Genomic DNA, 13921 nt, shown 5'->3' with positions numbered 1-13921 from the left:
TAATTCAAAAGAGTTGATTGGATTCATTCACAACCAACTAGGGTCACCATCATTAATTCAAAAGAGTTGATTGGATTCACTCACACATTTCTTACATGCGTCACACATATAATTGGTTGGATTCACTCACAACCAAATTAATCACACTTGGGTCACCCAAGATATTCTTTTCACTTATGGGTAATTAATTTATTATTGGGTGATCCAATAATAAATTAACTACCGTAACATTGCAACACTCCCCTTATACTTAGATTCAAAGACCTCCGCATAATACATGGCATCTTGCAAAGTTTGAGGTCTTTGAGCCTTCACATCAGCTCTCCAAGTGAGGATTGCAATCCATAGAAAATGCAAAAAATTTAAAAATTTTCAGAAAGCTTGGATCAAAGACAAGGAAATGATACCACTGTAAAGATGGAGAGAGAAAGAAAGAAAGTGCACTCATGATGGAGTACCACATGCACTCAAGGGAGTACCACCATAGCCATAGAAGCATAGAGCTCTAAGAAAATATGATTTGATTAGTTAAAAGTGATTAATGTCCCTAGTTACAATATTCACTTATATACTTGCCCACCTTTTCACACTCATTAATGTTGGGTCTCATACTTGCCTGGCCATATCCATGCCCATTAGCCTCTCCTTTATGTACAAACTCAAGCCCCTTTCATTACAATGCATATGAGGCTTTTATTAGGCCATGTATATGGAAATGGCCGAAAAGAATGAGAGGCTGGGAAGAACATGAACATCGTATCACAAATGGAGTAGAATTTAGACACGAATAGTAGGAAGGATTTCAACGTGGAGCTCAATGTACACACAAAGAGCAAGTTTGGGCCCTAGACCTCTAGCCAAGCAACCACATCTCTGTCATCTAGAGGTTCGGCATGTGAAAGGTAGCACAAGGCCTAAAAAAGGGGGTTTTCTCCCCTTTTGGGCCCTAGGATTCACCTAGACTTGGCCAACCACTTGTATGGTTGTGAAGGAGGAAAGGGGGTCAGTGCTACAAAGATACTAGGATTCATGGTCAACACCTCAAAGGTAATGAGATTCATGCTAGCTCTCGATGTATGTGCAAAAAAGATGGAGAAAAGGGGTTCAATGTCATTAAGACATTGCGATTCATGCTAGCTCTCATGTATGTACAAAGTTGTGTAGGAGTCAGAAGTGTCATCCCTTAGGCTTCATGGGTGCAGATGGAAACGTACACATACCAACAAGCTCTCCCACTTGTACTGATGATGCCAAGAAAGGAGAAGCTCGTATTTTGTGACAAGATACACAGTCCCCTCTCACCTACCATCTATAAAACCTTTTCAAGCATAGCTTTTAGAATCTTGTCAAGACAACTTGGCCTCTCACCTCGCTTCTAGGAAATGATTTTGATCTTGTCTTTCATAAGCTATGAGAGGCACACCCTTGAGTGGCCCATACTGCTCATGGGATGGATGGAGGTATGGTGGGATGGAAAAAGCATACAAAAAGCTAATGGGATGGATGGAGGTACGGTGGGATGGAAAAAGCTCACGGGATGATATATATACTATGTGATAAGCACTTATTTGAATGCTTATGCGTATGAGAGTACTTATTTAGTTGCTCAATTACATTGATTATTAGCAAATCAGCTCGTTGATTCATTACGCAATTATGTTTTATATCGCGGCGAGTACTATGTTCATTATCTTGAATCCCTGGATGACTGTTAATTCTATCATAGCGTGTCATGTGTAGTTTAAGGCTTAATCTATAACTTTGGTGCTGGTTTATTTACCACAACATTTTTGGCAATCCTACTTACTCGAGCATGCACTAGTTTTTTTTTGACCATGTGGGTTTTGTCGCATTTTTTGGGTCTTTTCCTTGTGTTTTCAAGGCTTTTATATCCGTGTTTTTGGCCAACCGCCCTTCTAACACGGTGGATTTGCTCCTTCGGATAGAGGAGCGTGTGACTTCTACTAGGCCTCCTTCATTTATCGCTCGATTTAGAACATGAATGACATTATGATGCTCGTTGGGAGCATCACAAATTGTCCATGGATGAAGAATGATGGGAATTGAATCCATATAATTTTTGGGACGAGGCAAAGGATGATGTCAGTGAGCATATGGATGATGGTAGTCAACCTGTGGGACCGCATCCGGGGACAAGCATCCTATATTGTGGAACCTTTTGGTTTTTATACTTTTGTTAGCCGGCTTGGGTGTGGATCTTTAGTTGCCATATCATCCAAGTTCTCTAGTCTCTTTGGTCTCGTGGGAGGATGTCTACTTTCTCTCATCAGACATGGCATAGTGTGTGTCTCTTTAGTATCTCAAGTTCCATGGTAAGGAGGAGGATTTAGACACACATGTGGTGAATTTTGAAAACATCTGGTTTGGCTACTTTATGTCCAACACACAGTTCAGAAGTGGAATACCTTCATTGATGCAAGCCACCAATTGGCATGCACATTATGGCCTCAATCACTTTCCTACTTATGTAGCCTTGCAAGATGCCTTTCAGCACCAATTCTGGAAGGAAAAGACATCCTCACAGGTGCTAAAAAAGTTATGCCACTTAGAGTAGAAAAGTTTACCAATGAAAGATTATGCAACCAAATTCCATACCTTATAGAGAGTCGTGCGGACTCTGTGGATAGGCCAACAGAGAGTGAATAGTTTGTGTGCAGATTGTGGAAATGGCTAAAGCGTGGAGTGGCATTAGTGGACCTTGCAATTCAATGGTTTTAATAGTCTGGTGGAGAGAAGAAAAAACATGATACAAACTCCTCGGATGAAGAACAAGGAGATGAAGACACTTTGGATGAGGACTCGGATGCAGGGCCAGATTTAGAATCTCAATATACAATTTAAGGTCAATTGGTGGTAGCATGGACTAAGCTTACCGGGGGAAGTGTAGGAGGAGCTGGACTATGACTGCTCCAACCAAGTGTTCAAATCAAGGTCATACCAAGGAGGAATGCAACCTTACCCCCTACTGTGTTGTATGTCAGACCACTACTCATGCCATGGAGGCTTACCGGTATAAAGGCATTGTCTCACAGACCAAGTCCAGCATGTAGTTTTAGTTCAACACGTGATGCTAGTAATAGAATACAGGCCTCTATCATCGCATCCTTATGGTCAAGGTCATGGTGGGGCCTTAGGAGGTCTTTTCTATTGTTACTACTTAAGGCTATTGTTCAGCATCGAAAGATGGAATGCCTACTTTGGCAATGCCATTGGTAGGAGCTTCAGAAGACACATGTAGAGGATCAACTTTGACTGAACGTCTGATAATCAATTTAGTGTAAATTGAGCCTTATCCGATGAAGGGTGATCGACCCACAAGGCAGTATTTGTGGTCACAAGTTTGCGAGGGCCCTAGTTCCTTTCTCGGTAAAAGTGGAAGAACAAAGTTTGGAGGATGCTCACTCTTTGTAGATATAGGATATTGGCATGACGTAACTTGTGCTAGTAATATGGAGCCATGGTAGAAAGTGTCAGAAGCACTTGGACTAAGTGTAAGGCCATTGAAGGAAGATGGCTAAACTCACTAAATAATCCCATTGTGTTAGGAAATGGGGGCTAAAAGGTAGTCTCAGTGACCAATTGTAGAATTGAGGAGAAAAGCTTTTACAAGGAAGGGGATGGATACTTCGCCCCTAGAGCCGTTAGGAAAAAGGGACATCCAAAAGCTATGGAAAGCTAGCAAGCTATAGCCGAATATGATTTATGGAAAGACCTGCATAAGATGAAATTAAACATTACATTGGATCAGTTTCTTACCTTGGTTCCCAATTACAGGAGGCAAAGTTGTAGGCAGATTATGACCTTGGAGAAGCTAGTAGATGTTCAAGCCAACGGTACCACGAATAATGCGAATCAATGGAATATGTTCCAAATTTTGACAAAGTAGTTCTTGAGGTGGTGAGCATAAAATTCATGTCAGACAATGCCTAGAGTCCTTAATGTCTTGTTAAAAGCAATGGGCTGATTTTCTTTGCATATTTGCAATGCTATTGGGGCATCCCTAGCTGCAAAATGCAAATATACAATAGAATTGGGAAACTGAGTCAAGGTATCATTAGTTTCAAATGGATTCAGTCCATTCTCTCCATGCAAAAGGTTTGAATTAGCTAGTGAAGGAGTGAGGGCAATGAAGAAGAAGAGATTTTAAAGGAAAATCAAAATTGGTTTTCCTATTTAATATGGATGTTGCTCAAGTTATCTCCTAATACGAGTTGGAATTCCGCAAGTGATATCCATATAACCAGATATTTTAATCCCTTTAGTAGTTCTAACATAATCAAAAGATCTGAGAAAGAATACTCTATAAGAGGCCAAAGAAATAGATGTTCTAGAAGCTTTGATCACTACAGAAAAGGTCCATGAGAAGAACAAGTAGAGAAGAAACTGAGTTTAGAACTTTCAGGCATAAATTTTGGTGAGAATAGACTCAACGGATGGTACGGGGGTTAGTGCCAAGCTTTAAACGGATTAGAGACAAAAGTTGTAGGAGCTGCTATATCATGATAGAAAAATGTCTTTACTTGGAGCTATAGAAACATGAAGGGCATTGATCCTAGTTTGTATTAGCACAAGATTAACCCCAAGGAAGATATTGTTTTAATCCTACAATAGTGGTATCAAATGAACCAAAACTGTGCTAGGCAAGTAAAAAAAGAAATTGGCAAATTGTTGAAGGTGGGCTTTATTTATCTAGTTGGATAAGGCAAGTTGGGTGTTGCCGATTGTGATTGTGCCAAAGAAAAATGGGAAGTTGTAGATTTATTTGGATTGAATTTAGTCACCAATTCACCCTTTCCACTACCCTTCACAGATTCTCTCCTAGATGCAGTAGTAGATGGACATGACATGCACTCATTTTTAGACGGCTTCATAGTAGTTAAAATCAAGTCAAATGGCTCCCAAAGTAAAAAGGCAACTTTTGTTATCAGGATGGCTCCCAAAGTTAACACAAAGATAGCTTTGTTACAAAATGAGTGTTTTCTTCTAATGCGATGACATTTGGATTGAAGAATGCTCCCACCACTTTTCAAAGAATGGTGTAGGAAATTTTCTATATTATCTCACAAACTTTATGAGAGTGTTCGTGACTTCAATGTTTTGGGCAAATGCTCACATCATCGACACCATTTGATGTTGTGTCTAGAGAAGAGTAAGCTTAGATTGAATCCAACAAAATATGTTTTTACAGTAAGCATCGAGAAACTACTAGGTCATATTGTTTCAGAGGAATGATTAGTAGTGGATCCCTGAAAAGATGATTGTTATTGTGAGATTATAGGCTTCATCAAGAAGGAATTGGGAAAAGTTTTGGGCTTCCTCTGACATTTGGTGCATGTGGGATGCCCATTGTATCTACTGATGAACAAGGATGCCCAGATTGGTCCATGCGTTTCCATGTCTTTACTGATGCCTTAGGTGTTGCAATTAGGAGTTCCCTTATGCATGAAACAAAAGGAGAACAATATCGATCAATCTATTATGCAAGCTAGATGCTCTTGAGTGTAGAAAAGAACTACTCCACAATTGAGAGGAAAGGCATTAGGAATGGTGTACTTTGTTAATAAGTTTCGACATTATCTGTTAGGTATTTTCCAAGTGGAACATTAGGCCTTATTGTATTTGGTGAATAAGTCAAATCTCACTGGAAAGCTGGCAAGATGGATGCTTCTCTTGCAAGAATTTTATTTCTTAATCTAGCATAGGTCTGAAAATGAACATGTTGTTGCTCATTTTTGTCCTGGATAAGTTGTGACAAGATTGATGCTGCTCTTGCAAGAATTTGACTTCATAATCTAGCGTAGGCCTGACAATGAACATGTTGTGGATAAGTTTCGATGATGAACCTTCGGATAGTGTGACACACCATCTTTTGAATGCAATGCAATTTTATTTGCCTTGGGGAAGTTTCTTTGGATAGTGCAGTAGACCAATTTCCAGATGGAGATTTATTTACCCTTCAGCTAAGCTCATACGATGAGATAATAATGCTCCTGTTTGATAGAATATTTATAGAAGGAATGTCATGAGATCACTAGAAGAGGCTAGTGTGGTTGTAGCTATATAAGATGGGGATATATGAAGTATAACAAAGGTGTGTACCATAGAGCATGAGCAACCTTCAGTCCTCATAGAGGTATATTAGATTATCCCTAAGAAGTCCACATTATATTATCCACATGCCAATGGTCAAGAAAAGTCTGAAAATGAACATGTTGTTGCTCATCTATGTCCTGGATAAGTTGTGACAAGATTGATGCTGCTCTTGCAAGAATTTGACTTCATAATCTAGCGTAGGCCTGACAATGAACATGTTGTGGATAAGTTTCGATGATGAACCTTCGGATAGTGTGACCCCGGGGAGTCCACCTTACAGACCTGTAGGTGTAGCACGTGCGTTCAACAGGAGGGGATCCAATTTCAAATTGACCTACAGTTTTAAAAAGAAAGGAGGGGGCTTATTATTCCACCGGGAGAAACTAAAATAAGGGATGTTTTTATTCAAAATACTTCAGAATTAGCTATTGTTGTAGTGGTAACGTTACTTTTTATTTAGCTATAGGTGGAGCGTTCAAATCCTCCCTTTTCACACTCCTTAGATCATCACGCTCTTAATTTTTTGTTTCAAAGCTAGGAGAAAAAGCCCGCGCATCTCTCTCTCTCTCTCTCTCTCTCTCTCTCTCTTGCTCTTGTGCAGACGATTGCAGCTCTTTTCTATTTCCTATGTAGATGATTGGAGCTCCCAAAGGAGGGCATAAGCGTCACAAGCAAGCTAGGAAAAGGTTCCTTCTTTGTCAAATGCAAGTTCTCACACAGGGTAAGATACATCTCCTTTGTTTTATTTTATTTTCTCCTCCCCTCATACCCACTCACAACAGTGCTTTAATTTCTCTCTCTCTCTCTCTCTCTCTCTCTCACACACACACACACACAGCCAAACAAAAGGATTCTTCTTTCTCATGTTTTGTTCTCTCTCAGCATAAACATACCCATTTTCTATGTCTCACACACAAATCTTTTCTTTCCCATGTCTAGCGTGTGTGTGTGTGTGTGTGTATGAGAGAGAGAGAGAGAGAGAGAGAGAGAGAGAGAGAGAGAGAGAGAGAGAGAGAGAGAGAGAGATACAAGGTAGAGAGGGAGTCCCAAACATATGTTAATGATCGATAGAGAGAGAGTGTGTGTATATGAATACACCGCAGAGAGGTTATGCAATATGCATATGAGATGTGTATATGTGCATGTATGTTGGTGTGTGTCTCCGTGAGAGAGAGAGAGAGAGAGAGAGAGAGAGAGAGAGAGAGAGAGAGAGTTGTGCAGTGAGCATACGAGCTATGTACAAGTGTTTATGTTTGTGTGTATATGTGTGTGTGTGTATATGAGCATACGAGCTATGTACAAGTGTTTATGTTTGTGTGTATGTGCGTGTGTGTATGTGTATGTGAGAGAGACAAAATTGTGCATGTGCACCACGTACATATGCATGAGTTTGTGTGTGTGTGTATAAGAGAGAGGGTGTGTGTGACAGAGAGGCCGTATTCGAAAAGAAGACACCAAGTTTTAGTGTTTTGATGTGAGAGAGAGAGAGAGGGGCAAAGATAGGGAGGCATCTGTGTGAGTGGTATGAAAGATGAGAGATACAGTGTGCATGTTTGTTGATCAATTAGTGATTACTTTCATTTCTCTACAGGTAAAAAAAGTTTCCAACGGGATCCCATCTATGTTGGCAAGTCACTAAATCAATGACTATGCAGCCTCTTCCTTGTCCTTTCTTTTACTTTGCATTTCTCATTGATTTACCAAGTACATAAGCTCATTAATTTATGTATGTATTGATATTTATTCTCGTAGCTTGATTCTCTTATTGCGCAGGCTGATTAATGCTTTTTATTTACAAGCTTTGGAACTACAAGCTGAGATAACTTTCTTATTTCAAGTTTCACGACTAGTCGCTAAGAAGGTGAGTGTGCTTTGGAGTTCTTTATGATGTTTATGGTTTCTTTGATATGATTAAGAGAAAAGAATTTTCACATTGCTTAAGCATCCATATTATTGAGCCTTTGATTGAATAATTTACTTCTGCACATTTACTTTTCTATTTGTATGCATGTTTTGTTATGTACATTCGTGTAATATTTTTTCTTGTATGCTTATTTTGAATAGAGAGCTCATAGAGAGTTGATCATTGATGGCATCTAAGGCTCGTATCAAGGTGCTCGATCATGGGAGTAGTGAGAAGAAGCTGTTGGGTTATGTTAGAGTGATGGGAGATTGCACTTATAGTGCTATACGCAAAGAGATCATGCAAGATGGCATTATAAGTGAAGCATTCGAGTTTGTTCTTGAAGATGAAGAAGATGATGAAGTTTGCATATTGAATGCATTACAAGAAGAGCGTTGGCAAGTTGAGAACAATAAAAGTGTTGGCATAAAAAGGATATCAGCTGCGGTCGATGGTGGTGGGCCCTCGAAGCGTGTTTGTAGAAGCTCGAATGTTGCAATAGAAGCTAGTGATATGGATGCAAGGGGAGAGGGTGATGAAACGAGGGAAGAGGGTGATAAAAGGATATATAATCTTGAAGGTGGGAAAGTCAACATGCTCAAGAGTGTTTTCGTATCAAAAGTAGCTCTCGACCTTTGGGAGCTCCAATGTGAGAAGACTCGCAAGAAGTTGAGTGAGAGAAAGCCACCAAGAGATGATAAGTTTCAACTTATCACGGAAGATGTCAATGACCATCCTTTGATTCGAGTGTGGTGCAACGAATGTGGAAGTGTTTATGGATCGGGAGTGATTGGTGGCAAGCAATCAGCATACTCATGCTTGTCAAACTTCATGAGATTTCACATTCTAGATGGTCAAGCACATCAAAAACGATACCTATCCAACCGAGGGTTGAAGTTTGATGCATTTCCTACTCATGGTACTCGTGGAAGTAGTACAAAAGGCAACGAGGATGATTATGATCATGCAGTGACGATCTTGGCGGCTATCGAGGAGATGACTAAGTTCAATAGCACTCATGAACGTAAGCATCAACTTCTTGCTTCGTGCTTTACAATTAAACCATTCTCTCCTTTTATGACAGATTCATGCAAGACAGAATTTTCAGCCCCTTGTTTTGGTTCTTATTTTAAGGGCTTTTGCCTATGCATATCAGATTTAATTTCAGCTAATTTTTTACGCTCTTTTTGTCCTCGTGTAGGGGCTGATTTTCAGCTGATTGAAGCAACCTTGCATGATTACAAAGATAAAAATGTTGTCAGAGTGGTGTGTAAGTATGATGGAAAGTGGTTGCACCTATGCCCTCGAGGTTCAGATTTGCATACCATCCTAACAGAACATATCAACGCAAAATCTCACATCAATGCATGGAGCAAGACCACACCAAATCAAGCATCTCCCCTCTTGACAGGAGCTAGTGGGCGGCCTAAAAAGCAAGCATTTTGAAAAGGATCCACGTCAACAAACTTTGGGTGCATTCCTCACATCAACCATGCGTACGGAGGCTTCCGTCCCCACAGGTGATTCAAGCTTGCCTTCATCAAGTCTAAATCTGTTGTGCTGGGGCTTATGGCAATGTACACTTGATGTTAATGGTAGTTTGGTTTATATAAAACCTCTTCTACAAGACCTAAAGATGGGAAAAGAGTGGTTTTGTGAGCCGCATACAAAAGCTACTTTGTATGATGGAAAAAAAGAATACACGATAGATGGGTGCTTTAGGCATGTGTGTTGTCTTCGTATCGTGAGAATTGGAATGCCCTTTGAAAGTTTCACATGCGAGTATTGCAAGAAAATTCCAACTTACAATGATTTTCGCATGAGGGTGTATCGAGAGAGTATTGCAATTGAGAAGAGGGGAGAGAGACAAACAGGTCAAGGAAGGTGATTGGATTTCCTTTCTGGTGAGGAGCTAAAAAGTGTCGCAGTTGAGACAAAGAAAAACATGCGAGAGGTAGGGAGAAAGGTATGGTGGTTGAAGGCAAAGATTGTGGTGCTTTCAGTGAGAATCAGGTCCTTAAAAGAAGCAAACTATGAAGCTATTAATAGGAGGGATGTGCGGCGTTTTTGCAATAACATTATTGAGGCTCACAAGCAAGGAAAGTTTGGAGGCAAGCTAGCTATATGGAATTTTCTTCAAGACATTGCAAATAATGCATTAAGATCCAAAAAGGGGCAAAGATTTACAGAATCCACAAAGACCATTTTTGAGGTTGCAAAGCTATGGGGCGGGCCGCGCTTACATGATTTCCTGAGTGTAAACATTGGAGGGCCATCCATGTCAACCACAAGGAGGCACGGAAGAAAGGCAACTCAATTTCAATCGGGGGAGCATGAGTATATTGTTGATGCGATCGGTAAAATATACAAAGATGCGAAGTTCAAACATGGAATAGCATCACGGGTGCCATTCATTATTGCTGAAGATGAAACGACCATCAAGCGCCGCATCAGGTAAAAGCTGGGTTGATTTTCTCTCTCTTTGTTTTAGTGTCAAATCTGAAATTTATTTATGTTGAAATAAAGACGTTAAAATGGAGCTTCATGGTTATGTAGGTGGAACGCAAAGGATGACACTTTGATTGGGTTTTGTGGAAGAAAGGGATAGGATCATGAATGCTCCTCAAATGATGCTATCATCGTTGGCGATGGAGCTCAAGGATATGATACCATAGTGGATGCCTTCCAAAACCACGTGGTGGGGCACTATGCAAGACTCCTCATTGTCAACCCTCTTCAAGAGAGTCTTCCGCGGTTGGCTATAGTTGTGCATTGCACTTGTAACCGCTTTGATAGTGATTTCATCGGAACTCAATGGACTCTTGTGGAGCAAATGTGGAATGCAAAGTGGAAGGACAGCCTAGGGCCAATAATTGGACATGCTTCAGATGGTGATAGTAGACGTCGCAAGCTTATGCTTGAAGACTACCTAAAAAAGAGTGATAGACAATTTGACATCAAATGGGGTGGATGGAAGCTCAAAGGGAGAATGGTAGGAGGCGAGGTGTATGGGTTGCATGATCAAGATTTTGTGCATTGTGGAAAGAAGCTTGTGAGCCCTCTTGATAGTCCTACTCGGCAACTAGCAATTGGGCAAGTATGGATTACGCTCAATCATGTTGCTATGGTGTATAATACCTTCTCTGTTGATCAACACAAGTTACGAGAAGGGGATATACAACGAAATGATCGTCAGAACTGGAGAGCGGCCCAAATGATTGTCTCTAGACAAGTACAAAAATGTATGAGGGAAATGCAAAAGAAAGAGAGGAGCATGCACGGGACTGGGGCATATTTGCAGGTTGTTGCTGATTACATAGACATTTTTTTATCTCCACATTTAGACTTGAGAGAGCGTGTGGTGCTTGCTGCTAAAGTGGTCTTCTTCTTCAAGTTGTGGAGATTGTGGATTCATCACCATCCTACATACACTCTCAAGAAAAACCTCATCAGCAAAGAGGCGTACACAGATATCCAGCTTTCTTGTCATTTTGTGGTTCTACTTATAAAGATGTTCCGAGAATTTTACCCAAGTCTCAAGTGCCCTTTACATCTCACAGGATCTGATGCAGCAGAGATCTATTTCAGCAAGATCGGAGGTATGGTTGGGCAAGAAAGAGCATTTGATTTTGGAGATATTTTGCATTGTGTTGGAAGTCTAAACAAGATTGCCGTGCATGAATGTAACTCAAATGGGGTGACTTTTTCAAGGGCACATAAGAAACAGGAACACATATGGAAGGAGTTGAACAAGCGTGAAGGCGTTTTGGAAATAGATCTTGGGAACTATGAGAGTGTCTCCTCTGATGAAAAGGTAATAGATGCATTAAAAGAGGGATTAAAGCAGGCACAAGATCTTTGTGAGTCATTGGGCCTCAAACCTAGCACAATTGAAGGCCTTAAATGGTGGACAGAGCCTTGGATAGATACAAAATCAACGTGGTCAAGGATAGATGCTGAGATGGGTGCGGCAGATGAACATGATGACTTTGTGGAGCCTTGCGGCGAAGACGGGCCCATTGGTGAGGGCAGCGATGGAGATGACGAGATTATCGCTTTGAGTGAGATTCGACATGAGGTGGATGGGATACTAGACGAGGCAAGTAGTGAGGCCGGGAAGAAGACTATCTCACCCGTGGTGGAGGTTGATAAGAAATTCATCTTCAAGTCTACATTGGTGAGTCAACTCAATGGAAACTCAACACTGTCAAAGGATAGGTTGACTAGGGTAAGACAAGGAGTGTATTTCAACAACGAAACAAAGTCAACATTAAGAAGTAATGGGAATTTCTTTGGAATAGGGTCAGATTGTGCGGTTTACTTCCATGATGAAACACATGAAGAAGGAGGCACAATTTCAAAGAGAATTGGAAAAGACACAACGTTGAAGAAGATGCAAACTCTTCATAGCACTTGGTACCTTGGAAGAGTCCAGAAGATGCGAAAGAAGGTGGGTGGCAAATATGTAGATTACAAGCGGGGTTTTGACTTGGTAGATCGCCCACAAGGGGTGGAGGTTCAACTTGGTTGGTATCAAAAGGTGAAAGGGCGCCAGACATACTCTTATGATGTGACAGACTTAAACATGATTGGTATTGAGTCGGTTATCGCATTGGCACATTTAACATACAATGAAGCTAGTGATAGATATGTACTAGATCAAAATGACTACCGGCTTTTTAACGATTTTGTGAAGTCTGCTGATTAGTTGTTCATATACTTCATGTAAGTGTGGAACTATTTGGTTGTTTATTTGTCATGTTATAACACTTGTGGCCTCATTTGTTTTGTTGTCATCTACTTACAGGCAACACATCCTCCACCTTGGAGAGAGGCAGGGAGTTGAGTGACATGGGCTGAATTTTTGCAAGGCTGTAGTTTTTTTGGACCAGATTCCAAGCCTTTGTGGCTACGACTTATGCATGCTCATGCTTTTTGCACCCATACTACATCCGCCTATATACGAAGACTATGTACAAACTCGCTATATGCGAATGTAGTATGCAGGAAGACAAATGCTAGCAAGAGTATCCGGATGACAAGTAATTTCCAGCCATTGTCTCTTCCTGGAAGAATGGTTTTGATCAAAAACATTATGCAAGATGTAATCATAATTATTGTAATCAACTCAATTTTCAAAAATTCAAAAATGTCTTCTTTTGTCTCTCTTGTCATGGATAACCTACAAGTCTTTTGGTTATGATCTACTTGCAGGCAACACATCCTCGATCTTGTAGAGAGGCTGGGAGTTGAATGACATGGGCTGAATTTTTGCAAGGTTGAAGTTTTTTTGGTCGAGATTCCAAGACTTGGTGGCTACAACTTATGCAAAGACTACGTATGAACTCGCTATATGCAAGTGTAGTATGCAGGAAGACAAATGCTACATCCGCCTGTATACGGAGACTATGTACGAACTCGCCATATGCAAGTGTAGTATGCAGGAGGACAAACGCTAGCAAGATCTTCTGAAGAACATGTAATTTCCAGCCATTGTCTTTTCCTCAAAAGAATGGTCTTGATCAGAGACATTATGCAAGATGTAATCATAATTATTGTAATGAGCTCTATTTTCAAAAATTCAAAAATGTCGTCTTTTGTCGGTCTCTTGTCATGGATAACCTACAAGTTTTTGCATGCATACCACCTCTGTCGTAATCTTTGCTGCTTAATTGCTTTTTGGCATGTGCATGAATTTCTAGTTTTATCTAAAACTTTGTGTGAGGACAATGTTGTGTTTTCTATGTTGGGGCTTGGGTGTCGATTGCCTATGCCGAGCCATCTTCGGTGACATGTCAGCAAAGACGACATGCACATTGGAGCAGAGTCTTGCTAGCTCTAGACACTTGGGATGACTAGCCATCTTCGGTCACAAGTATGCTAGCTGTGGTGCTCTTTCAAAGG

At 40.6% G+C, this 13921-nt stretch overlaps 1 long non-coding RNA gene across 1 annotated transcript; it reads left to right on the top strand.

Annotated features, from left to right (window-relative positions):
- Positions 1-6728: 6728 nt before the first annotated feature.
- On the top strand, positions 6729-13604 carry LOC147613533 (uncharacterized). Its single transcript, XR_015263157.1, has 4 exons — positions 6729-6835; positions 7706-7975; positions 12825-13059; positions 13232-13604. It is a non-coding gene; the product is annotated as an uncharacterized LOC147613533 (long non-coding RNA).
- Positions 13605-13921: the final 317 nt, after the last annotated feature.

This window comes from Cibotium barometz, chromosome 43 (assembly GCF_041138505.1).
Source record: "Cibotium barometz isolate CiBa-2024 chromosome 43, ASM4113850v1, whole genome shotgun sequence".
Lineage (NCBI taxonomy): Eukaryota > Viridiplantae > Streptophyta > Polypodiopsida > Cyatheales > Cibotiaceae > Cibotium > Cibotium barometz.
This window is presented reverse-complemented; position numbering and strand designations above follow the sequence as displayed.